Source organism: Lissotriton vulgaris, chromosome 7, assembly GCF_964263255.1.
Source record: "Lissotriton vulgaris chromosome 7, aLisVul1.2, whole genome shotgun sequence".
Taxonomy (NCBI): domain Eukaryota; kingdom Metazoa; phylum Chordata; class Amphibia; order Caudata; family Salamandridae; genus Lissotriton; species Lissotriton vulgaris.
Genome location: NC_141695.1, coordinates 547,896,723 through 547,923,981, shown reverse-complemented (window position 1 = coordinate 547,923,981; position 27,259 = coordinate 547,896,723).

Below are 27,259 nucleotides of genomic sequence, written 5' to 3'. Positions count from 1 at the left end.
TGTAAATTTACTCCAAAGGAGAAGCTAGTCTGACAACCTCCACACAGAGTGCGAGCCAGGCCATAGAGACAGTACACAAAAAAAGCAACACTTACTGACTCCGCCATTTGCCGGTGCAGAAAGCGGACTCGCAGCGTCTTTCGTCTTAGTTGCATCAGGAGCCAGAGAAGTCTGCTAGAGCACCTCATTTCAAACAGCAACGCCTCCTCCCTCAGAAACACCAGTGATTAGAGGGAGAGATGAAGCAGCAATGTGCGAAACGGAGACTTCTCAGGAAATGTATGGGATAACATGAGTATTTGAAGAAATAAGTGTCTAGATTCCCAGAGAACATTAATAGTTCAGGGTCATACACCATGGAGTGGTTTGTTGCTAGATCTCGAATTCGAGGGGTGTCATCAACTGTAGGTTGAGCTATTCATTTAAGTAACGGGTGGGGCGCTACGATGACCCAGGATGTTATGAAAGGATCATAAGATGGGGGGCACTGACCCCCCCAGGGATGGTGGAGAGCTCCGGCAGGCCCAGGGAGGGGCTGTCTTGTAATGAAGGGGAGGGGCATGCTGTGTGCAGGGCCCTGCCCCCCCTTTGCTGTACATACCATGCGGATATCCTTGCACTCTCGGCCGGTGTCTGTTCGCCCGTCAGCAGGGAAGCGCTTTCTCATGTCCCCTGGGCTGCAGGTGGGCGGCATGTTATGGCAGCGCAGGCAGCAGCGGCGGCCCATTCTCATGGGGGGAGGAGGCAGCTTGAGCTGCGGAGAAAGGGCTGCATGAAGGAGCGCCAGTCAAGACTAATGCGTGCTCACAACAAGGAGGGGACCAAGCCACAGGGGGCATGAGCCAAGTCCGATGAGTGCTCACAACGATGAGCGGGACCAAGCCACAGGGGGTGCGCGCACGCGTGTCTGTGCGAGACAACAGCGAGTGCTAAACGCAAGACAATAAGAGGAGCGGCATACTGGGGGATGGGACGCCCTCAAGCGTTTCCCTTGTGGGAGCAAGCCACTGGTACCATGTGTTATTACAAACATATAGTGTCAAGCTCGCTCCTGCAAGGGAATCGCCACATGTGCACGCATTGCCATCGAAGGCAATGCAACGCATGCACGTGTTTGGAACAAAAACCGTAGCGATTGCTACATGTCTTTTTCCTATGTAGTGCATGCACGCTGCGTAGGCGAGACCTAAAAGGAGGTTTAGGCCTGGCAAAAGGGTTATTTTGCCAAGTCGAAACGGCAGTTTAAAACTGCACGCACAGGCTCCAGTGGCAGGCCTGAGACATATTTAAAAGGCCTACTTAAGTGAGCAGCACAATAAGTGCTGCTGGCTCACTGATAATATTTCATTTACAGACCCCTAGTACATGGAGTACCACTTTACTAAGGACGTACAGGTAAATTAAATGTGCTAACTTGGTGTAAGCCTTGTTTAGAAGCGAGAGAACTTGTTAGCAGTGGCAAAGTGCAAAGAGTCTTAAGGCCAACAAAAACGAGATCTGCAAAAATGGAGGAGGAAGGCAAAAACAGACCACCGTAGGGTTGAAAGGTGTAACACCTACCACATAAGATGACAACATTGTTTTCTCCTAATTCATGAGATCCATTTATCCTGACACTCTCATCCCATTCTTGACACCCTCAGCTACTGTATCCTTACACCATTCTTTCCAATCTCCCTCAGTGTTTGAAAGAGTCACCTCTTGCTTAAAAACGCATCTTGACTCTGATGATAATGAACTCTTTAATTATTGCTATGTTACCTTCTTTCATTGCCATGTGAGGAATGTGGAAATACCTGCTGGAATGTGTTATACTTGCTGCTCAACCAGTGTGAGTGTGGTGTGGAATGTTGGTACGTGATGATGCTTTGGAATGTTGGATGAGTGAGGTTGGCATTTGATGTATGGACTGAGCAGCGGGAAGGCTGCTCCTGGTGGGGTTCTCTGTACTTCTATCCTAGATGATATCTTCTTAATAAATACTACCTAAGCTACCCTGAAGTTGGATCTTTGTTTAATTACAACATTTTGGCGACGAGGATTGGAGGCGCGTGGAGCTCCTGAGAGCCAACTTGTGACGTCTCTCCTACCAAGTTCTGAAACGCGTGCTGAGCGTTTGTCTTTGAGGCACGTTTGAGTGAAGGAAGCGCGTGGAAGTCCAATGAGACAAGTGACGTATCTTCTGGAGTGCGTGCAGTGCATTAACGTTTGGTGCATGCCGACACCACGAGCCACATGGAGTGGTTAGGAGCCCTCACTCTGTGCAGCACGAACCCGGGCGTGCTCCCAGGATACGTGATGCCATCTTTCAACTGTGATGGGTCGGGATGCCTGGTCTGTACGGAGACTTCTGTTCCTCTGTCTCCAAGTAATGCGTATTTGTGGTAGAGGAGCGAACTATGTCACTTGGTGGGCATGCTGTTTCGGCCTACACATAGAAATCTGGTGAGGGCTGTGCTTCCATGTGTCATATCAATGGGTCAAAGTTTTTTTTGTTTCCTCAATGTTTATCAAAGCATTTGTCTTGGGATAGTGGTGGATAGGTGGAGCAACATCCTCTTTTTTTTGGGGGGGGGGAAGATTTGCTGCAGTCTTTATTGTAGTAGTGACCACTCTACTGCAGAGTCAGTGTCAAAGCACATCCTGGGAACCCTGGCACCCCCTGACTATGACTATGTTAGCCAAATTTGGTACAATTTTCACTCTTTATTTTGTTGGGAAAAGGAAAAATTGAATACTTCTTGGATGGTGTGTTTAAATTTTTTTTAAACTTTGGGACACTTTTTAAAAATGTTGTCAACTTCATGGAAGGAGTGTCATTCTTTGCTTTAACCACTTTTGGTGCTGTGTTTCTGGAAGATTACAGTCAGAATGTTTGTTTATTAGAATTACTGTTGTGTGTGAGTTGACTTTTAGGCATAAAGTCACTCAGTGTTGCCACTTGTGTGTGGATGTGGGAGGAATCATCCACTGTTGGTATGGTGTTTGAGTTGACGTTTTGATGTTAAGTTACTCTGGGTTACCAACTTGGCGTGGATGGTGGGGGTTGGTGAATCCCTCTCTGTTGGTGGTGTGCAGGTGAGAGGGCTTTTAGGTGCTACGCCTCTCTGGTCTCCCACGATTATTGTAGGTATGGGTTGATTTGGGTAGGTCACCCTGTTGGTGTAGTGTGTGAGTTGACTTTTGGTGTTAAGTCACTATGAGTTACCACCAGGGCACTGTGGATAAGTGGATTCCTCACTGTTGGTGGTATGTGTGTGAGAAGGCTTTTAGGTGCTAAGCCTCTCCAGTCGCCCACTATTTTTGTGGGTGAGGGTTGATTTAGGCAGGTCACCCATTTGGCATTGTGTTAGAGTTGACTCGATAGGAGTCACTCGTGTCTGCCACATTTCTGTGGTTGGTGGTTGACTTTGGGTATCACCCGCTTGTGTTGGGGTTTTTGTTGAGTGGTGTTTGCATGTCTGTTCTTGCATTCCTTCTACTTGTGTGGTTGTGGGATGGTCTCACATTAGTGTAATTGTTTTGCTGTGGGATGATCTCTACTGCATCGTTGAGGTTTGGTTCCCTGTGTGTTCACGTTTATTTCAGCCTGGCCAGCTGGTATGTTTGTGGTGTAAGGGGTTTGGTTGGTTATGCTTGGTGTAGTAGAATACATGTTTGTTTGGTTTGGTGTGGAAAGGGAGAAGATGTGTGTAAGTGTGTTTTTATCTTGCCCAGTTCATTATTTACATTTTTGTGAATACATGGGTGGGCAGTGTGATGTTCTATCATTTAATAACATTCAATTAAATTGTTACATTCTTCTGTGCTTCCATTGCATTTTGATGTTAACTTACATGCCCACTAGACATGTGCTTTCTTTGCTATTGTTCTTATCTTGTATGCCCTTTTATTCATTTTTAAGTCTTTGCAATGGGTCCTCGTGTTATTTCTATGCATGTACCTTTTAACAATGTGTACTTTTCCTTGGACCATTGCATTGTATTCTTGTTCACTGTAAGGAAGGGAGATGTGTTATACCTGCTGCTCAGCCAGTGTGAGTGGGGTGTGGAATGTTGGTGTGTGATGATGCTGTGGAATGTTGGATGAGTGAGGTTGGCAGTTTGTGTATGGGCTGAGCAGAAAGAAGGCTGCTCCAGGTAGGCTCTCTGTACTTCTATCCTTGATTATATCTTCTTCATAAATACTACCTAAGCTACCCTGGAGTTGGATCTTTGTTTGATTACATTTTCTGACTTTAAGCGCACACAAGCAATATCAAACATATTTAGCCCTGCCTGCCATATCCTACTCCAGTGCATCACTGAAGCAACAGCCATCCAGGTAGTAAATATTGCTCCACAGAATTCCAACAGTAGAGATTCCCACCAGCTAAATCGTCTAAACCTCTACCACTCACTTGAGCATCTGAGACATCATACTATCCTGGCTCAACTACTTTATCTTGTGCAGACATCTCTAAATACAGCTGGAATCCTCAGTATTTTCCTGACAGTCACTTGTGGCATCCCACCCGACTTGGCACTTAACTCGTTGTTCAGCTTGTACATAGAAGTCCCTTAGGCGTGTACTAGCCAAACACGATATCTACCTTCATCAAAATGCGAATGGTGTCAATCACCTCCAAGACTGCTTGAATAAAATTCTTACCTGTGTATCTGCTGATTATCTGAAACTCAATCCGAAATAAACATGGTTCATTCTCATTAACGGTGGTACACTATTAATGCAGATTCTGTTGTTAGTTCTGAGCCTGGAAGGCTTCTCTTCCTTCCCCATCCCCTATCCTGGGGACACTCGACCTCCCTACATAAAAAAGAGAGACCACCCAGCCTTCCTTTAACTGAGCATCCTCGGCATGATCAAAGCTGCCAACACCTGTTCCACCATGTAGCCTTTGGCTTACCATAGGCTGATGGTGGTATTGCCATGCTGACTGGCATCCCAGACACCACCAAGGCATGCCAGACACCACCCATGCCAATGTATAATTCACGCTGAGGTGTGCTTCATAAGGAATTAGTAAACATTGTATACATCAGCTCCACCCTTGCCCCGTCTGCATTCAATTCAAATAATACTGGGCTACCGCTCAGGAGAAACATATGCATGTGGGGGTCTCAAGACCAATTGTTGCTCATCTAGTGTCAAGCTAGACAGTACCAATGGCTGTTTCACAAGCATGTGCTCTTGCACAGTGCACACTATGCACCTTTGTTCATGAGACTATATACTCTTTAGAGCCCATGCATTTAAAACTGAATTTTTCTGAGTTACTGCACCAACGGCAGGCAGCGTAGGTCAGAAAACTATAGGCAAACACGTACTTACCGTTTCCTTGTTAATCTGGGTCAGCACAACAATTCCACCATCCATGGGGATTAACTTTCAGTTGCAGAAATTGGATTTTGAGAATTCTGGACACGGGGTTTTCCATGGAGATCCGAATTGCTCGTAAGTGGCAACTGAATCTACTTCCGGTGGGAGATCGAGTGTGTAATTGCGTTAACCCCCGCACTCCCCCATACCGTGGGAAGTATCTACCCCAAGACCAATACCCCAGTCATCCCAATAACTTAGCCAACCAGGTCGTAGTTGTTGTGGTGGTTGTTGGCCGCAGTTTTATTGGGATCATAAATCATATCTGGGTCATATACATGTCAACACAATATCCCATAAATTATATCTGGGTCATAAACATGTCATACCACATATCTGGATCATAAATCATACATGCCATCGCCATGGTCAAAAATCATATTTGGGTCATAAATCATACATGTCATCATTTTCATAAATCATATCTGGGTCATAAATCATAGATGTCATCATCATTGTCATAAATCATATCTGGGTCATAAATCATACATGTCGTTTTCATTGTCATAAATCATATCTGGGTCATAAACATGTCAATCATCATATTGTGCAGATCAATATCGTGGTACATTCAGTTCGTAGATGGCACGCCTACCAAACCAGTTCTTTCATTGATCCTTGGTAGTCCTCATTGTCGTGTTACCTCTGGGACCGCCATTTGGCTGGTCACCCACGCCCTTTGCGTGTAGGGAGGGGTAGCTTCTCCAAGGAGTTAGGCCCAACTCGCTACCTTTTTGTGCCCTGCCGTCCGGCCGGGTCTGGGCCGTGAGCGCCGTCTCCGTTCGCTACTCCCCTCCTTGGCCCGGCCACCTCACCCTGCCGTGCGGCATCCCAAAGTGAGTGGCCTACTTCTACACACCGCCCTGTTGGTGTGTCTCCTTAGCCATCCGTTGTGACAATTTCCGCCAATGCTTGTGTTGCTGTCCAGCACTGCGACAACTGCTGGTTCCTAGGTGTGGGTGGGTGGGTCCAAAAATTCAGGTGCGCCGCTTCCCCCGCTCCACAAAAATTAGGAGCTATCTGGGGGAAGCGGTGGCTTATATCCCCCCCATCTGCTCATCCGTTCCGTGCAGCTGGTCCCCCATTGGGGGGTTTGTACCATGCTGTCCCCCCTATTGGCTGGGGGTTCCTTGGTGCCAACAGGATGCTCCCCTGTGAGGTGTTAAGCCTTCCTGCCGCTTCTGGGCGCCCAGAACCGGTTCCTCCACTGGGGCTCGGCGTGGGTTAAGGCGCCGGCCCTTGAGCCTCCCCCCCCCCTTCGGGGGGTGGTGCGGCGGCCTCTGCAATAACCCCCGCACTCCCCCATACCGTGGGAAGTATCTACCCCAAGACCAATACCCCAGTCATCCCAATAACTTAGCCAACCAGGTCGTAGTTGTTGTGGTGGTTGTTGGCCGCAGTTTTATTGGGATCATAAATCATATCTGGGTCATATACATGTCAACACAATATCCCATAAATTATATCTGGGTCATAAACATGTCATACCACATATCTGGATCATAAATCATACATGCCATCGCCATGGTCAAAAATCATATTTGGGTCATAAATCATACATGTCATCATTTTCATAAATCATATCTGGGTCATAAATCATAGATGTCATCATCATTGTCATAAATCATATCTGGGTCATAAATCATACATGTCGTTTTCATTGTCATAAATCATATCTGGGTCATAAACATGTCAATCATCATATTGTGCAGATCAATATCGTGGTACATTCAGTTCGTAGATGGCACGCCTACCAAACCAGTTCTTTCATTGATCCTTGGTAGTCCTCATTGTCGTGTTACCTCTGGGACCGCCATTTGGCTGGTCACCCACGCCCTTTGCGTGTAGGGAGGGGTAGCTTCTCCAAGGAGTTAGGCCCAACTCGCTACCTTTTTGTGCCCTGCCGTCCGGCCGGGTCTGGGCCGCGAGCGCCGTCTCCGTTCGCTACTCCCCTCCTTGGCCCGGCCACCTCACCCTGCCGTGCGGCATCCCAAAGTGAGTGGCCTACTTCTACACACCGCCCTGTTGGTGTGTCTCCTTAGCCATCCGTTGTGACAATTTCCGCCACGCCGCAGGGAGGCTCACGTCTTCCTGCGGCTCCCCCCAGCTCCCGTGGTTAATGTGGCTTAAATGCGCAAGTGCGTCACCGGACGGCACCTCACTGGCTCTCAACCTTCCTTCCGCCGGCTACACTCGGTCGTGGCCGAATGGTTCTAGTCGACCAGGGGAAAACCCAAAGTGAAAACCGCCATACATATTCTGAGCCGGCCTTGTGTACTTGCGCGCGGCTGTGCTTTTTCCCTTTATTTGAGAGGCCGGCCCCCGTACCCCCACCGGGGTGGGAGCAAGATCTGTGCTCGGGGCACTCGCACCCAGCGCAACAGTCATTCCCTTTTGGCCCGGGAGACTAAGCGATTTGCCCAGGATCACCGGATGTTTGAGCCTCCTGGTCGAGGCAGGACTGTGGCTTATAGTATGCGCAACCTGCCCACTGTCTGGATTCCTTCCTCTGGCCTTATTAGGCCGCGCCATGTCATATGCATTTCCCCTTTTTTTTTTTTTTTTTTTAATTTGCCGTTGCACGATTGCCTCAAGTTCTTATGTACTCCCCCTCTGCCTTTTGTAATTTGCCTACTTGTAATTATCCCCTCGCTGTTGCCGGTCGACCTAAAAAACATTCGCTCCATGGTGGGCAGGGCGCGATGGGTTATTGGATAGTCGTGGTCCGCCCTCTGCACGGATGTGTGCACCTGGGGCAAAGTGACTGCCCAGGTGGGGGTGGGCACCTTGGTGCTGGCAGGCTTTTGTGCTTGGATCTAGTGGCCACGCGTATTCATGTGGCCATTGCTGTGCGGTGGCTTATATCCCCCCCATCTGCTCATCCGTTCCGTGCAGCTGGTCCCCCATTGGGGGGTTTGTACCATGCTGTCCCCCCTATTGGCTGGGGGTTCCTTGGTGCCAACAGGATGCTCCCCTGTGAGGTGTTAAGCCTTCCTGCCGCTTCTGGGCGCCCAGAACCGGTTCCTCCACTGGGGCTCGGCGTGGGTTAAGGCGCCGGCCCTTGAGCCTCCCCCCCCCCCTTTGGGGGGTGGTGCGGCGGCCTCTGCAATACCGCACTGTGGGTTTAACAGTGGAGAATTTTCTGTGTGGCTGTTTGTGTGCTCTGGGCTCCCCTTGCCCACCATATGCCAGAGTCTTCACGGTTAGTTACTGGTCACGTGGTCCATGTCTCTTGCTTAAAAATCGGCATTCTTGGGGCCTCATTTGTGAGGCCGTGGGTGACTTTTACGCCGCCAGTGCGTCACTTTTTGTGAGGCATTGGCGGCGTAAAACATGCCTCATGTTGCGCACTATTTACAAAGTGACGCATCTAAGCAGATGCGTCACTTTGTAAACCCCTGCACTACATTATACCTGCGTCAGGTATAATGTCTGCAGAGGGGGCGTTCCCCCGCAAAAAGCCTCGCAATAGTGACGCAGGGAAATCTATGAGATTTCACTGCGTCACTTTTAGGACGCTGTTGCGTCAAAATCTTGCGTCTGCCTCACAGCAGGCGTAAGACTGATGCAAGCCCTTTCACATGGGGCTTTCCCCATGTGAAAGGACGCATTGCTGGAGTTGCGTCACTTTTGTGACACACTCCAGCAATGCGCCACTTTTGTGCTTACAGATACGTCAGAAATATTGACGTATCTGTAATTCCTTGCGCAATGATGCGTCATATTGTAAATATGACGCATCATTGGGGTCGCAAGGAGGTCGCAATGAAAAGTGACGCATCGCTGTTTTCTCGCAGCGATGCGTCACTTTTCATAAATGAGGCCCAAGAGACCTCACAGACTTGAGTTGTAATACTAAACGTATGCTACTCATAGAGTGAAAGATAGAATATATATTTGCAAGTTCACTGCATAATCTTCAAATCTAGAAGCTTGTTGTGCAAAAAGTGTTCCCTCTTTTAAAACAATTTTAAGTGTGTTTTATTCTCGAAGGTCCAGTATTAACTCTAGAAGGAAAACAGTCTTAAAACTCTCTTATGCTAAGATACCATCATTTATGAATCAGGGCTATCTTTTGTGACTTAAGACAGTTATAATCAGACTGACTAAAGCCTAGGAAATCCTTTTATTAAGCTTGTAATATGCTCGCTGTCGCTCATTTGTTTGCTGCGTTGCCTTAGGACATTCTGTTGATTTTATATTTTGGCAAAGTTGATTAACACTTACTTGTCTATTCCGAGTTAATATAGGTATGTACCTGATTGCACAATACCATGTTCTCATAATCCAAATATTGACTTTTATGCCTTTTATGAGGACCCGAGGTTTCATCGACCCACAACCACAGCTACTCCACAAATCCAAATAAGCACCGTGCATAAACCTTATGATGTTATTAAAGACCAATGTTCTCTGATAGGAGAATATGAAGGAACACTTCCTGCTACGGACGGCTCCGGAATTCACCCTTTCAAGTTCTTGAGCCTCTTACAAGTGTTTTTATTTGCACTGTGAACTAAGCACTTTGGTTGGAAAAAAACACACAGTACACAAAGAAATCTCCTAGGAAGTTAATAATGTTAAAACACTAACAGCCACTCCCGGCCAAGAAAACCACTGAAAACACAACAAGACGATGGATGGAGTGCTGAAACTTTTCAACCACTCACCCCCAGTCACAAATCTGGGTTTAATCCATTGTTCTTTCGCTCACTATGCCACCCCAGTTTGATTTGCATATAGCTGGGTCCAAACTGGGGTGGCACAGTGAGTAAAGAACAATGGATTAAACTCAGATCTGTGCCTGGGGGTGAGTGGTTGAAAGGTTTCAGCACTCCGTCTACCGTCTTGTTGCATTTGTTAGGTTCACCCTTAGGGGCCAAGGGTATGCTCAGACGTGGGTCACTTGCTCTCTGTGCCACTGGATTCAAGCTAGCCTGGCTGATCAGGGGCATACCACTAAACCGGTCCCTGAACGCTTGTTTCCAGTCCAGTGAGGACCTGGCCTGGCAGTTCAAGCTGTACTGTTACCATGAGGAGCAGGGTCAAGACTTATTTGCATATGGCTGGGTCCAAACTGGGGTGGCATGGTAAACAAAAGAATGATAGATTAAACCCAGAAATATGACTAGGGTGAGTGGTTGAAAAGTTTTAGCACTCCGTCCATCATCTTGATGTGTTTTCTATGCTCACCCTAAATGGCCAAGGATATGCCCAGACTTGGGTCCCTTGCTCGCTATGCTATTGGAGTCAAGCTAGCCTGGCTGATGAGGGGGTAATATTCCGAAACCTGTGCCAGGATGCTTGTTTCCAGTACAGGGAGGATCTGGCCTGGCATTTTGGGCTGGACTGTTCCCACGAGAAACAAGGCCAAGACTGATATGCATAAGGCTGGGTCCAAACTGGGGTGGCACAGTGAGCAAAAGAACAATGGATTAAACCTAGGTCTGTGACTGGGGATGAGTGGTTGAAAGGTTTTAGCACCCCGTCCATGATCTTGTTGTGTTTGCCAAGAAACCACAGGACACTTCACAGTGGCAATCAAAAATGTAATATATTAAATCAGTGCAATGAAAACCAACCCAGTTAACAGTATTTGTGAACTGATATTTTGTAAGACTTGTGGCAAGCTGCCAGCCCAAGAAATTATTTTTACTGAAACATAGTAATTCTACAAATGTCAGTTTCCCCCCAGGATTCTATGATTTTTAAAGTTGTAGGGTACCTTGGTTTTAATTGTGGAGGTATGTCGCAGAACAACATAGCACATCATGACACAACGCAGCATTGCATTTTACACCAACGGTCGATGGAGCCTCTATGCTGGAGCAGCGTTATTATGAACTGCACTGCAAGCTAACAGAAACAAGCTAAACAAATATATTTTAATTAGCTATTTAAAAGGCCATTTCCGAAGAAATCAGCGGCATTTTAGGACCGATTGCGACAGCTTGTGAAAGAGGGATTTTAGGACTATATTTTATGTATTTGAAGGGTGTACCTTTAAACACAATGGAGGAGATTTATAAACATTTTTCGCTGGGTTAGCAGCATAAAAGTGTTGCTAACCAGCATGAAATGTTTTTTTTTGCTATTTATTTTACAGCCCAATACTTGCTTCGCACTAGAAGGCACCCTCAAAGAAGCGCAAAGCACTGCTTTGTGTTACTTTGCCCCGACTGGGCGTTACATGGGTGGAACATGGGCATTCCCATGCAACCACCCATGCTTTTTGAAGCAAAACCATATTTACACAGCTTTGTAGACACGTTTTTGCACCAAAAGTTAACACCCCATCAAAGCAGGCACTAACAGGAGGAACGCTTTCATTTCTGTATGCTTTTGCGACTTTTCAATCGTGCTGCACTGTGTAGCATGCATACAAAGTGGGAAAAGCTTTCCATTGTGTCTAGGCATAGTATTTTGTACAAGAAGGGTACCCTTTCTGTACAAAACCTATGCCAGACTCATTCACACACCCTAGCGCTATGGCGCTAAGGTGAGTGCATGGCGCACGTCTGCTGAAATCAGCGCCGGCGCAAGGGAAAGTGAAGGAGAGATTCATATTTCTGAAGATATGGCGCTCTCCTTCTCCCTCCCTGTCACGCAATGCAGCGGGGGCGGGGGCGGGGCTGTGCTGCGATGTGTGACTTTTTTGTAAATCTACCCTAAGGTATACTGTGGCATTGTCTGGAGCTATTAATAAGTAAATTAATTTCTGCAAGATCCCATCCGAAAGCAAGGCGTGGTAACGGAATCACCAAGGGATGTGTGACATGATTCCCCAAGGAGTTTCGTTGGAAAGCAGACCAAGTACAGGTGGCTCCGTGGACTAATAAATCGATTCCAGGAACCCATGTTTGATGTTATAGTAACAAGCTTGAATCTAGGCCTACATATCCTGTCAAGAGTTGCATAAGGTGGCATTAAGCAAGGAAACAATACAGCTCTGTTATTCAGTGCCAAGATGCCCCAAAGTGTAAACAGGTGTTTTCAAAATTCAAATAGTATGTTGTGTTCTCTCTAAAATTGTGCTATTTTTCTTTTGGCAACTGTCTAGTTTCTCAGCCAGCTACTGTGTTAAATACTAAATTACAATTTCATTACAAATTATATCACAGAAAGTAATTTAGAGAATAAAACGTTGCCCAACTTCAATGAGTGTCAAAGCAAAATCATTGTGGGACTACCAAATGTCAACAAAAGGTGTTATCTCTAACATGCAAGAAAGTCCCTGTGAAGGAACCCAGAGTCTGAAACACCTCACCATTTGCTATACAGCCCGAATCAAAGTACTCCATATTCCCCCAAAAATTAAAACACTACTCGTACTGAGACACAAAGAGTAACAATGCAATAAAATGACAACAAGCAAACATAAAAAACACATTTTGTAACACAGGAAAATACAAAGAAAAACATGAAGTCACTGAATAGATCACACCTCGTAAAGACCACATGCTCATTTATAGCTGTACCCAGTCATGCTTATAGTGTTACACATCATACGCTGGAATTCGTTGTGCCCACCTTCCATTATGAGCATAGCATGTGCATTTAAAGGTGCCCACTCTCATATCCGTGTAGGTCTTTATCATGTTACACAAAGCTTCATGGTGCCAGGTGGATCTACAAATGAAAAAGCAGGCTCTGCAGCAGGGCCACTTTAAGGATTTGGGGGCCCTGGACAAGATATATTTTGGGATATATTTTGAGGCCCCCTATTTGAAGCAACGTTGATTACCTATTTTTGGCTCATTCAAACCTTTGTAACGTCAAACAATGTAGAATTATATGTTAAACCATCAGAAACAGGCGGCACAAAAACAGTCTAAAGCTCAAGCTGCCTGGTATCCAACAGCCAATAGTACCAAAAGAAAGCTTGAACAAGTTGTTGTATCGTAGGTAAGGAGTTCTAATAGACTTGGTAGGTTACAGATGATACGTTTATTGTTCTTAGATGGTTAGATAGATTTTCCAGTAAAGATGTAATCAAACCCCACCAGGAGCAGCCTCTCTGCTGCTCAGCCCAGGATCCAACTGACAGTCCCACTCACGGCATACCACACATTCCAATGACATCACATTCACTCTAACATTCTACTCTCACTGGCTGAACAGCAGAGGCAGAGAAACAGGGAAGATGTGAGTTGGAAACATTAGATGTAACACAAGTACAGGTGAAGCCATTCCTTTTTCAGTTTACATCTAGATTGCTGTTTGCTTGCAAGAACATTTTATGCTAATGTCCTTGTCTAATCTGTTTATTACTCCCATTGTATGAAAAAACACACTAGGAGTGACTTGTGAGGTTGTTTATGGACTAATGTATAATATTAAGGTAACACATATGCACATATCACTCGTAACTTTAGCTTTAATTGCCCAATATTTGTAATCACAAATATGTTCCCTTCAGGAATGACATTCTTGCATCAACAGTTAAATCAAAACTCTGCTCGGAGGAGTTTCACAATGTCATTGGTACAAATCTAATAACTTTTGTGTAATGTATCTTCCCCTGCCGTGTCATTTTTCTCCTATTTATATGTGAGCAGGTCTCTGACTAAACATTTACATGTGACCCTGTTGAGGAAAAGATGGAACTTAGCAAGATCTAAGATATCTACAGGGTCATAAATAGAACAGTAATGCAAAAGGCGTGAAGGAGAGGGAGAAAGGGATATAGATAGAGATAATCTAGAAAGGTATAAGAGCTACTGAGAGAAGTGAAGTAATTAAAGAAAGAGGAGATAGTAAGAGGAAGAACGAGGTCGAGAAAGGCTGGCAGAGAAATAAGCATGGTTATATAGTGTTTTAGAAAGAGATAAAGAGAATTAATTGTATGGAAAGGCATAGAAGCACAGTACTGCAAGTGGTGAGGTAAAGAAGGGTAATGCAGAAAAGGGAGAATTAAAGCGAGGTAAAGGCAGGGACATGTAGACAGGATGACCTAAGGAAAAACAAGGAGATGAAAGGTAGAGAGAGAAAGAAACAAGAGGAGGTATAGAAAGACGGGTTAAGTAAAGAGAGTAGTGGGAAAGAGAGAAAGACAGAGAGAGCGGCAAAGGGTAGAAGAGAAAATGTGTAGAGGGAAAGGAGGACATTCATGGATAAATGTGAAATAGGGAAAAAGGTAGAGACTTGTGAGATTTAAAAAGAGAAAGTGATGGTGAAGTAGAGAGATCTGTAAAGAAAGAGGGTGAGAGGGATAGTTGGGGTGGAGGGAAGACTTAAAATAGAGAATGAGGTCCCGAGAGAGATATGTGTTTGTGTGTGTGAAAGAGAGGCAGAAGAGGTAAAAGCGAAGGAGTTGATGATAGTGAAAAAGAGGTAGAGAAACACAGAAAGACAGAAAGTTGTGTAATATTTAGAGAGGTTAAGAAATGGGAACAAAGGTAGAATAATAGAAAGAGGAGGTGTAAAGGTGAGGCAACTACCTTATGGTGAGGAAAATTGACAGGTTAGGAAGGGAGAGAGTAATTGTGAATCGGAGGTGAGGTAGTGAGAGAGATGTGAGGTAAAGAGAGAAATGAGATAGAGAGTTGAGTGGGAGTAGAGAGGCAGAGAAAGGGCTGAGGGAGGTAGAGAGAGGAAAGGTGGCATAGTCATGGAGAGAGATAGGTGAAGTAAAGATAGACATTATGTTGTAGGAGAATTGACGTAGATGGAGGAGACATATTGGTTGGTCAGATGGAAAAAGCACAGTGAGGTAGAGAGAAAGGGATGATTATGAGAGAGAGAGTTGAGGTAGAGAGAGGGGATTGAGAGTGATAAATACAGATATCAGCAAACAGAGTGATAGAGGACCATGGTCATGCGAGAGGTAGCGGTTAAGTTGAGTGAAGTATTTGGAGTAAATTGAGAGAGAGAGGTGAGGTAGAGGGAGCTTAGATAGAGAGTGAGGACAAAGGGGACATAGAGAAGTGGAGCTGGAGAGAGAGAGAGGTTAAGAAACCGGGCTATGCAAGATGAGGTGAGGCAAAACAAGGAGTGAGAAATGACATGAAACCCCACTTACTACCAGACAGTGCAAGGCTTGAGGTTGGGCAGGCCAGGCATGCACACAAAGAGGCAAATTTATTGTTTTAATGCAGCCATATGATATTAAAAATGGCATACCGCTGCTCACCACACCTGTGCCAAAGCACCTTTGCACCATGATGCAGGGGTATGTATGTTCTATCTAGCATTGGATTCGTACTGGAAGCTAACCATTCCAGTACAAAATCCTATACCTAGTCAAATTCGTAAACATTCCACACATTGTAAATGTGCTAGGCAGCCCAACACACATGCAATGTGTGGATTATTTGCACAAATGGAAACATTTCTCCATGTTAGCGCCTGCTTCAACGTTTTACACAAACCCCATTCTGGCTGTCTTCAGCAGATCAGGGATTGTATCCAAATAAAAACTATGGGTGCCCACGTTTATCCAATGCTCCCCTGACAGAAAGTGGCACAAAGCAGCACAAAGCAATGTTTGCACTGTGGGACACTGTCTGTTTTCTTTCTTCATGCACTGAGAAAAGGACACATTTCCAGTGCAAAATAACTTTTGCCCTGGAATATAAATACCCTTGCAAGTTTCTGCTGTTTTTCTACACTTTGCATGACTTGTGCCTCAGCGCTAGTCCTCAGAAATGTGAACCTAAGTTTTGGCTAAGGATGGTGGGTTATCAACTTAAATAAAGGAGCTGTTTTTTATGGCCAATGCTAATATGGCAGGAATGTCGTCTGTGCACTCAATTCACCAAGGGGCCCCTTAGAAGGCCGGAGCCTTGGGCAATTGCCCACATTGCCAATGCCTTAAAACGTTTCCTATCTGCAAAGGCAGGGGCACACTTGGTTGGCACACATGCTTTTACATGCGGGTAGGATGGAAAAGCACATTTTACTTTTTGAATGGCCTTTCCTTTTAGTAGGAGGGCTCTTGTAATCTACTAGTTTGACCAGTTGTTATACAAGGTGAGCTCCATGGATTATCTCCAGAAAGTGACAGCCAAAAGGTAAATCTACTGAGCCCACTGGGTGCCGTCCAAAAACTACACAGCCTGACGAGACATGATAAGAACTACAAGGAAACAAAATTCACAGGGCTGAGCTACAATAAGGCCTACAATTGAAATGACTGCACTGACAATCATGGCCTAAAAGAATCACAGTAGTAAACTAATGTATTGGTTTCTGTTTCCTAACTCTGGATTTGATATATTTGATCTTACTGATATATTTGATAAACATAGGTGTTCTATGGCCTAGCCAGTTATGTAACAGTACAATTCATAAATCTAGAGAGCAGATTCCCTCCCAAAAAATGTCCCTTTTGATAGTACATTTGGACAAAAGTGTGCTAAACATGACTTTCGCCATGTAGTGCCGTGACATGGCCTAAGGGGGGTGTAGGTGCTATGCAGTCTGACAACATGACAAGACAGAGATGGCTTCCCAAGATACATATTAGACGATGGTGGAATTTTGTCATATGTGCATCTGATCAAAAATACATGCATTTCTTTAAGGTGGACCTTCCCAATGCTATTGCATGTCTGACGCACATAAGGATATACTAACGTTGTAGTGCATCTTGCTGTAATTGCATTTACATAGCACTTACCATCACTTACCCTCACTGATGAGGTGATGAAGTGCTGTATGCCAATTTTCTTAGTAACCCTAAGTTAGTGGTTACTAACCGCCACCGACAGCCCGTCGGTGTCAGTCCCACTGCCAACGTAATACTGATTACCATCCACCACATTAGAATGGCAAGTGGATGGTAGGCGGTCAGAGAGACTGGCTGCCATGGATCCAATGGGTTCAAGGTGCACATCAGTCCGTCAGAAGGACTTGTATCCCTACAACAGTGGTTGTGCCTGCCAGGCACACCCATAAGGATTTCAATGTGCCTTCCTGCTGTCCATTTATGGCGGTTTACCGCCATGAAAAGGCAAGTGGAAAGGGACATTGGGGGCCCGTATTGGTCCCCCCTTCCTCCCTTGCCCTCTGACATGGCCCCTGGGTGGCATCTATGGTACCCAACAACATATCCCTGCACCATGTGGCAGGCACTGCATGGTGCCACATATTTTATACTGTGGTGTTTTCTACAGCCCGCAGCATCCACCGCAATACAAAATATACACTTTGTGACGGCCTTGAAGGCGGTCGCATTGTGATTCAGGGTGCGGCACTGCCGACAGCTTATCGTAAGGTCCCTTTTCCCACCAGGATGGCGGACGGAAGTCCAACCGCCATTGCAATCAGGCCCAAAGTTTCAAAGAAATCGGAATGGGCCAATCATTGTGAGGCAGTCTGAACCCTCGTATATCCAAAGCAAGTAAAGAGATGCCTGAAAGACTATTGACAAAGAATCATCAATTTCTATTGGTAGGAGCTTCAGACTACCTAGACAATATTCCATACATCTTACACCACTAACCTCAACTAATACACCCTAAAATAACTCGCCTATTTTTATTACATAAACAAATTACATTTTTGAGGGAAATTTTAAAATAGTTTTGTTCCTACCTTTAGTTGCCTTCTTTCTTCGACTCCTGGTGATATTTGATAAAACCTGTCACCAAGAGTCCCAAATAATCCAACAATCAAAGGAGGTAGACACAAATCTAGATAAACTGCGCTACTATTTTTTTTTATGAATTACAAAAAAACAAAACTACATTCCATTCTTTGGTAATCCATAAAAAGATAATCCAAGATACAAATTCATCCAAAAGTTTGTTGTAAAAGAATGTAAAAAAAACGCATCCAATTGCAAAAACGAAATCCAAACCAAAAATCCAACGGGATTCCATCCAGGAATACCAATTTTTTCTTCAAGGGTATGGTCTTTTACTTCTAAACTGGAACACCGATAAAAAAATACAACGCCCAAAAAATGTTAAATGTTGCTTTTACTTCAAATAGGTTTAAAAAAGTTGTATCCATGACTTTTTCCAACATTTTTAAACCTAACTTGAAAAAAAAACACATCCAATCATCCCGATGCGCATATATGAACGTAACCTGCATGTAAAAGTGGGTAAAAAAACAATAACATAAATTTTTTCAATATATACCATCTATCTACCTCCCTTCATCTCTCTGCACAATATATGTCGACACCAATATGTTTAAAAATATAAAGTTATTTTTTCTCACCTGACAGCAGCTCCTCTTCGCATCCGATCTTGACTGCTAAGACGCTCCACCAACCTTAGAACCAGATGCACAACTGTTCATGTTAAGCTGGAAAAAAAGGATACTATTTCCTATTCCAGTCAAGGGGAAACCATGGGAAAATTATTAAAGATTTAAAAATGTATATTGATAGATAATTTTATAAATAAACTTGGCATGTTTTCATAATTGAAATACAATTATTCTAACTGGTTTTATACTTTTTTCAAATTAACAATAATGTTGTACTATTTTCCTAAATATATTTATCAACTTCTACATTTATCTTCCTCATTTAGATTAAATATGTACCAGGCTAAATATGGCACATTAAAAAAAGAAAAGGCACACCCAATGCCCCATATCCCTTACATCCTGCCCCTCAAACTTTATTTTTTATATTTTTCAATTAATTTACAAAACATTTTTTTGAAAAATAAACCCTATTATTAAATGAATAAAAAATGAATACATAGTTATTACATTTCATACCAGAGTATTTAAACACTTACCCACCCATAACCGCTACACCTTTTACATCCCATTCCCAAAACGATATTTTGTTATTTGTAATTTATATTCCAAAAATGAACCTTACTATCAAATGTGATGTCACTGACCATGTCATGAGTGATGTAATGTGTGAGGTCATCAGCAGTGCATTGCGTGGCACGAGTTATAGTTAGCTCAGCTAACTATAACCGCTGAATTGCTCTGCTTTTGTACGAGTGAAAGGTCAGCCTAACTATAACTTCCCTGTAACCTTTGTTTTTTTAGTGAATATCTAGGGTTTTTTTTAAATTCTATTTCCTAACTTTAACAGCCCTGTAACCTTTGGCTTTTTCAGTGAATTTCTAAGGTTTTTTAAATGCTAATTCCTCATTATAATTTAACTGTAACCTTTAATTTTTCAGTGAATTTATATGTTTTTTTAATTAACAATGGTCTTTGCAGCATGCTGTGGAAAGGGGACAGGGCCTCTGACTAGCTCTCAGAAATCCTGCTGAGTAGGACTTATAGAAAGTTCCAGGAGGGCTTCTTGGTCCCCAAAGTCCTTTAGCATCCAAGACAACTTTATTCCCCAACCAGTAGTGTGCCAGGAGACGTGTTTGCAGAGTGGTGCAGAAAGGGGGTGTGGCCACAACACCTCTTAGCAAACTGACTGTGAACAATTTGAAGGATACTTGAGGGATAATTGGCCCCCAAATACCCTCACTAGCCCCCAACTAGTTCTATGCCATGAGGCACGTTTGCAGAGTGATGCAGAAAGGACGTCCTTGATGATTGCACATGTAGTGCCTGTATGATTCAATGAGTGCCATTGCCAAGAACAGACTGCAAACACCGGGTGTTTTCGACAAAGTGTAAAACACATATATTTACATATTTGAGAGAAAGTTTTAGTATACCTATTTAATAAGATACTGAAACAACTTTTTCCTGTGTATTCATTTGACGAAATAACTGCATCAAAATTGCAGTTTCTTTTTTACAACACCTGAGGTCGTAATGACGTTAGTAGTCACGAATACAAATGAAAAAGTATAAAACAGATATAAAGACATATTTTGCACAAAGTTTTAGCCAGCTGTTGATTAACATATTGGTTTAACTTGATTTTAGCAACATATTTTTTTTTAAACTACAGCCTCAAAAAATAACATCTAAACACACGAACCAACATAACTTCCGAACAAACCTTACACTATCCATGATTACTCAAAGTTATGGAGAATGACGATTCTCCAATTTCTATGTAGAGAGAATCTAGATTTCATTAAAGACAACAGAGGGTAACATTATAATAATAATAATAAAGAAGTTTATAAAGCGCCTGGTGACGCCATCTCGGCGTGTCCCCGCGCTGTGGAGATAAGATACGTATAATGGTTATGGTAAGCTCCTCCGCCCAGCAGTGTTTTAAAGATTGTACAGGTGGGTTTTTAAGAGTTTTCTGAACTTGACCTCAGATCCTTCCAGTCTGAGGCCAACCGGGAGTCTATTCCAGTTGCTAGCCGCTACCAGTCTGAATGAGCGGCCTCCCAGTTTTGCTCTTTTTACGCGGGGAATCCTCAGTAGGACCGCTCCTACTGAACGTAGTGCTCTGTTTGGTTCATATATGTGTACCAGGTCTTGGAGATAGGATGGAGCTTTATGCCATATAATCCTGTGGCATATTAGGAGCGCTTTATACATAACTCTCTTTCTGACCGGTAGCCAGTGTAGAGCCGCAAGAGCAGGTTTGGAGGCTGCTCTTTTTGGGAGTCTCAGGACCAGGCGGGCGGCCGTATTTTGAAGGACTTGCAAGTGCCCCATGCTTTTTTCTGTGGTAACTAAGAGCAGGACATTTCCGTAATCCATACGGGAAGTTACCAATGCTTGAGTCATGGTGCGTCTGGCCTCCAGCGGAAGTAAATCTAGGGTGTGGTTGAGAGTTTTTAGCACCCCAAAACACTTTCCCACTAGGCGGTGAATGTGGCCCTCATAGGATAGTTTGGGATCAACCCACATTCCCAGGTTCTTTGCCTCCTTACAGGGAATGGGCATTGGGCCCAAGCATGATGGCCACCAGTCCGCCGTCCAGCTTGAGTTGCTCCCTCCAATCACCATTACCTCCGTCTTGGAGCCATTAAGCTTCAAACAGTGAGAGTTCATCCATCCTGCCAGGGACTGCATACAGGCCTTGAAGTTAGATGCCGCTGTTGAAGGTGCTTGGGACAGGGAGATCAGCAGTTGGGTGTCGTCGGCGTAGGAGACTAACTCCACTCCGTATGCTTGCACCACTTCTGCTAGGGGGGCCATATACAAATTAAACAAAGTTGGGTTCAGGGCCGAGCCCTGAGGCACCCCTTGTTCTAAAGCTATCGCAGATGATTTAAAGGAGCCCCGTTGGACCTGAAAGCTACGGTCTGTGAGGAACGCTTTCAACCAACTTAGCGCGGACTCAGTGACACCTGCTTTGTTTAGACACTGCAGCAAGATGGAATGAGCTACAGTGTCAAACGCTGCACTGAGGTCCAGCATTACCAGTGCCATGGTGTGTCCAGCATCCGCCCCTTGACGCAAGGTCTCTGTCGCTCTCAAAAGGGCCGTCTCCGTATAGAAGCCCGGTCGGAAGCCTGATTGAGAGGAGTGTAGGAGGTTGTTCTTCTCTAAGTGTGCCATTAGTTGAATATTGGCCACTTTCTCCGCCACTTTGGCTAGGTACGGTAGTGCATATACTTTTATTTGCTGCCCAACATGCAGCCCTTTAAAGTACATTAAACACATCACAAAGCAATAGAATGTTCACAGTAGTAGTATTAGTATCCTGTGCACTGCATCATCATCCTCTTTTAGCTGCGCAATCCAAGAGGTAAATTGCTTCTTTCTTGGCAAGAGAAAGTCCTTAAGCATTTTGATCTAAAGAGAAGAAAGATTCTCCCACTAAGGAAGTACTGGAAAAAAGATAAGAAAGCATGCACGAAACATTTGCATTAAACATACTGAGTAAAATCATTAATTATTATAATAAATATAATAAAAAAAATATATTTTAATCAATCTCCCTTCGGTTCGAGGATCACTCGAAAGCAGACTCAGTGCAGGCTACCAGCTTTCAAAATTCTGAGCTTTATTTTCTCAGCCATACACGTTTCGGAGTTTTAGAACTCCTTGTTCACAGGCATTACATCAGGTGCACAGTGTCTATCAAGAGGCATATGTCCCAGTCTGCTTTTTATTTCATTTGCCCTCCAGTGGGCCCCTCACTTGGGTAAGTATCATTGCATTCTGGGATGTGTAGTAGTACCAAGTCTCTGCTATGTTCGATAATGCCTCCTGAGTGATCCTCGAACTGTAGGGAGATTGATTAAAAAAAAAAGAATATATATATATATATATATATATATATATATATATATATATATATATATATATATATATATATATATATATATATATATATATATATATATATATATATATATATTCCAGCTTTTTCGTCCACAGGTCAGAAAGAACGATGTCCAAGCCTCAGTTGTATGCAAAAATGGATTTAATTCACATCCCACTCGACGCGTTTCGGGAAAGCCTTCCCTTTGTCACGAGTACATTGGTCAGTTACATCCATACTTTTAAAGAAAATCACATGACTTAATTGCATGATAAACATAGTCAACAGACTACCAACACATCATATGTCTGGAGCTATGCATTGCGCCTTATTTTACGATTATTGGGCTAAAGTATGCTTATATCATGTTACCACACTTGAATGCTTCAATCTATCATTGTATTCATATTCTGTATTGGATGATTGTTATTCACGGAGCATATGTAAAGCATTGTATCTCAGGTCATAATTGCATCCTGTATTACGCTCTTCACAATTACTGCATTGCGCGTTGCGCGGAAATTTAAAACCATAGCTGCTCTGTTTAAATGAACATCCTATTTAAACAACCGTCATTCAAAAGAAATTTATAAATAAGAAAAACAAATTGTTTCTATTTGACGCGGCAGCTTAGCAGCCTCGAACCCGTAGTCAGGCATACGCTACAAATTGCCGGGTGCTCGCGCTATTGATTGAGCTACCGTTGCTTTCAGCTTTCGGCCTCATTCTGTACATGCTTTACAGTGGCATTAGGGGTCTAGAATTAGGCTGTTTGCATTGAATGCTTTCACAATTTGCATACGAGATTTCGCCCCAGTGGGCATAACCATTTTGTCACCCGTCCATTAATATCATACTTGAATCTAGACTCTTTCGTGAGATTCATCAATCATAGCGATTTGCCAGTTCATTTTGGGCATCTTGAAGCATACTTGCACACATAATCTGGACTGGCGCCTTCTCAAACTCTCCCACATTGTTTGGTACCTGTGACAAAATAAAACAGTGTTACATTAATTTCAGAAATGTCACATCTTTCATACTTCCATATTTAAAATTTCCAAGGAATTGAGAGCAGTTGTAGCAGAATATTGTACGCATATGCTCAACCCAGGTGCACACCTAAACCTTCATCGCAGTTATGCCCCTGTGGTTGCAGCAGTTGGTATTTGATTATGAACCTCAACTCTAGGCGTCTGAGTTCCTGCAGTCGATTACCGCCTCTTTCTCTTGTCGGCACTTGGTCTAGTGCCACATAAGAGAGAAGGCTGTTGTTGCTCTTGTGATGGGACATAAAGTGCCTAGCCATTGGGTACTGCTTATCCTGATTTTTAATGGCTCTCAGATGTTGCAAGATTCTTTCTTTGACGGGTTTGATGGTGCAGCCCACGTAATATTTGTTACACGGGCATTTCAGTGCGTACACCACATGATCTGTGAGGCAGTTCAAATGTTTGTTGATTTTGAACGGCTCACACATTCCAGACAGCCTCACTTCCTTAGTATTGTGGCTGAATTTGCACGCCTTGCACTTCCCGCATACATAGAATCCCACAACTGGGTTTGATCTCTTTTTGGTCGCAATGAGTGTTTGACAGACTTTGTCTTTGAGGCATATGGGTTTTCTATACGTGATTTGGGGATGATCTCTAATACTACAAGAGACATCCTTATCAGTCTTGAGGGTGCCCCAAAATTTGTTGAGTGCCCCTCTTACTTTTTGGGTCTGGGAGTGATAGTCGGTAATGAATCTCACTCCGTCCTTTTCTTCGTTAGTATTAGTTTCAGGGGGTTTAGTGTTCTCTCTCTCTTGCACCTTCCGTATTGCTTCCTTAATGCATTTTTTGCTGTACCCTCTTGACTTGAATCTGGTACACATTGTGTCTCTTTCTATCTCATAATCTGATTGTTTGGTGCAATTTCTCTTGGCTCTCAAAAGTTCGCCAAAGGGTATTGAATTAACCAGATTGCGGGGATGGCAACTCTGTGCGTGTAGGAGACTGTTGCCTGCAGTCTCCTTCCTGTACAGAGTTGTCGTGAGTTTATTTTCATCAATGCTGACTTTTAGGTCTAGAAAGTCAACAGTTCTTTCACTGATGTGACTAGTGAAGGTCAAATTAAGTTCATTGACATTCAAGGTTGCCACAAATTCCTCTGCCTGCTCCTTGGTACCATCCCAGATCACAAAAATGTCATCTATGTACCGGAGCCATGTGCGCACTCCGGTACCGAATGGATTCAGTTTGCTCACAATGAGTTCCTCCCACCATCCCAGATAGATCCCAGCAAAACTAGGGGCAAAACAAGTGCCCATAGATGTGCCAAGCAGTTGGTGGTAGATGGTACCGTTGAACAGAAAATAGTTCTGGGTCAGGCATATGTGGATCATTTCTAAGATCATCTCAGTATGGAACAGGTAGGATAAGGACCTTGTGTTCAAAAAATGTCTACATGCCTTGATTCCTAGTTCATGGGGGATGTTGGTATATAAGCTGTTTACGTCTAAGGTCATAAGTAAACAGCTTGGGGCCACTTCAACATCAGATATTTTCTTTAGGAAATCACCTGAGTCTTTTAAGTAGGAAGGCAGCCCTTGCACTATCGGTTGTAGAAAGTGATCCACGTATCTTGATGTGTTTTCAAGGTTACTACCCCTTGAGGACACGATCGGCCTGCCAGGGGGATTGGTAGGATTTTTGTGCAGTTTTGGGAGTAAGTACAGCGCTGGTATTTTGGGGAATTTACAGTTAAGGAAGTTAAATTCCTCCGTCTCTATTAGTCCCTGATTGCGCCATTCACTCAGTTTCTCACGGTACGCTTGGTTCTTGCTCTCATATACTTTCTTACTGCTTTTCTCATACTTAGTGGTATCACACAATTGTTTCATACCTTCTTGAATGTACATTTCTCTAGACATAATGACAATGTTTCCCCCTTTATCAGATTTCTTGATTACAATGTTGTGATCATTACTCAAACTCTCAATAGCTAGTCTGTGATTCATATTAAGATTACTCCTCCCCCGCATGTTGTTACAAGCAAGTTTCTTAAATTCTGTGATAACACCCTTCTCAAAGACATCAATAGCTTCATTATTGATCATTGGTAGAAAGATGGATTTGGGTTTGAATCCACTCTTGCTACTGAGGTCTAGCCTCACATTCTCATTAATCAGATTTAGAGTAGGGGTTTCAATTGTATTAGGGTTTCCTGCAAGATCATGTAGGACTTGAATCATGTCTGCATCCCCAATTTGTGCTACACTAGGAGTCTCAGAGATAGTTCCTGGTTCACTGTTCAATCTTGTAGCGAACCATTTCCTCAATCTGAGTTTCCTAGTGAATTGAAACAGATCAATGCGGCTCTGTGTGTAATTAAAGTTAGAGGTGGGGCAAAATGTTAAGCCAAGGGACAGTACCTCTATTTCTGCGCTGGTCAGGCTTCTGTCGGAGAGGTTGATTACTGTCTTTGTGTCCTTCATTTGGATTTCTTTTGGCCCCTTGTTCTCGTTCCCACTGGGCTGGATGTGTTGGCGTCTGTTAGATTCAATCTTTTTCCGCCTCTGCCTCCTCTTCCTCGTCCTCTTGTTCCGGCGGTTGATGCTTTGCTCTGGGATTCTTGTCTGCCTTTGGCCACGAGCGAATACTCCGTTAAAATTTTGTCTTTTGGGCTGAGGAATCCAGGCCCCATTTCATTCGGTTGTGCAGTGTCGTCATCATTCTCTTCATTCTGCACTCCTTCATTAGCCTCTGGTCTTACAGCTACACCCATTGCTCCCGCTGCCGTCACAGCCTTCATTGTATCTGCTCTTAGGTGATCATATTTCTTAGAGAAGGTGAGGACTTGGCCTCTCTCGTAGTCCATACGGTCTCTCAAAAACTTTCTTTGTTTTTTCTCTTTGATCTCTTTTTCAAGGGTTTCAAGTTTCTTTTCTAGTTTGCTCCTTTCTGTGTCAAATTCTTCTTTGGTACACAGTTTAGTTAGCTCCTCTGTAATCTTTTGGATATCCAATGCACATTTCTCACAGTCTTTGTTTGCATATTTTACCAAGAGTTTCAGCATAATGGTGGAACAATCATGGCTATTGGTAGCCCATTCGTCCACCAGTTCAGGATCTGGGTCATTGAAGGTCGGGGTCGTGTAGATTCTTAATCCCCTCGGGATTCTACCGACCTCCACATATTTGGCCAATGTGGTGGCCTCCCACCATTTGTTCTGTTCTAGCTTTAGGAGTTTAAACAACTTTGCCCAGAGATCTTGTTTACTACTGCTTTGTGTACCATTCCCCTTGTTGGGCGGTGTGCTGGCATTATTTTCCCCTGGTAGTGCGTCAAATATCTGTTTGGCTGCCTCGTTTCTCTTGGAAAACCTGGATGTTGCCATGATGTTAATTGTATCGATTTAGTTGATCGCGCAAAATTGTTATTTTTGAATGCGCTCCAGTTAGTTGCACAGTCTGCGCGTGTGTTTTAGATCCTACACCGCTGTCAGACTTCCGCTTGCCTTTCCCTCGTGTATGAAATACCCCTTGCACCGCCTCGCGTTTGTGTAAACAACAGACGCGGCTCGGGTAGACTGTAGTGTGCCTTCGCTCTGCACTTACCCGTGGGTTCTCGCGTCGCGTTGTTGGGAACGCGGTCGGACTTGAAAAATCAGATCCGTCTCGGCGGTTGCAGTCGGAATCTTGCTTCCGTTTCAGGAAAGGGTCAGGCGGGCCACAGCTGTTACAAATTGTTCCAAGGAAGTTTTTTGGCGCTAAGCTGATCTGGCCCCTTATATATATATATATCAATGAGCAAATGTCCCAAGCGGGGGGAT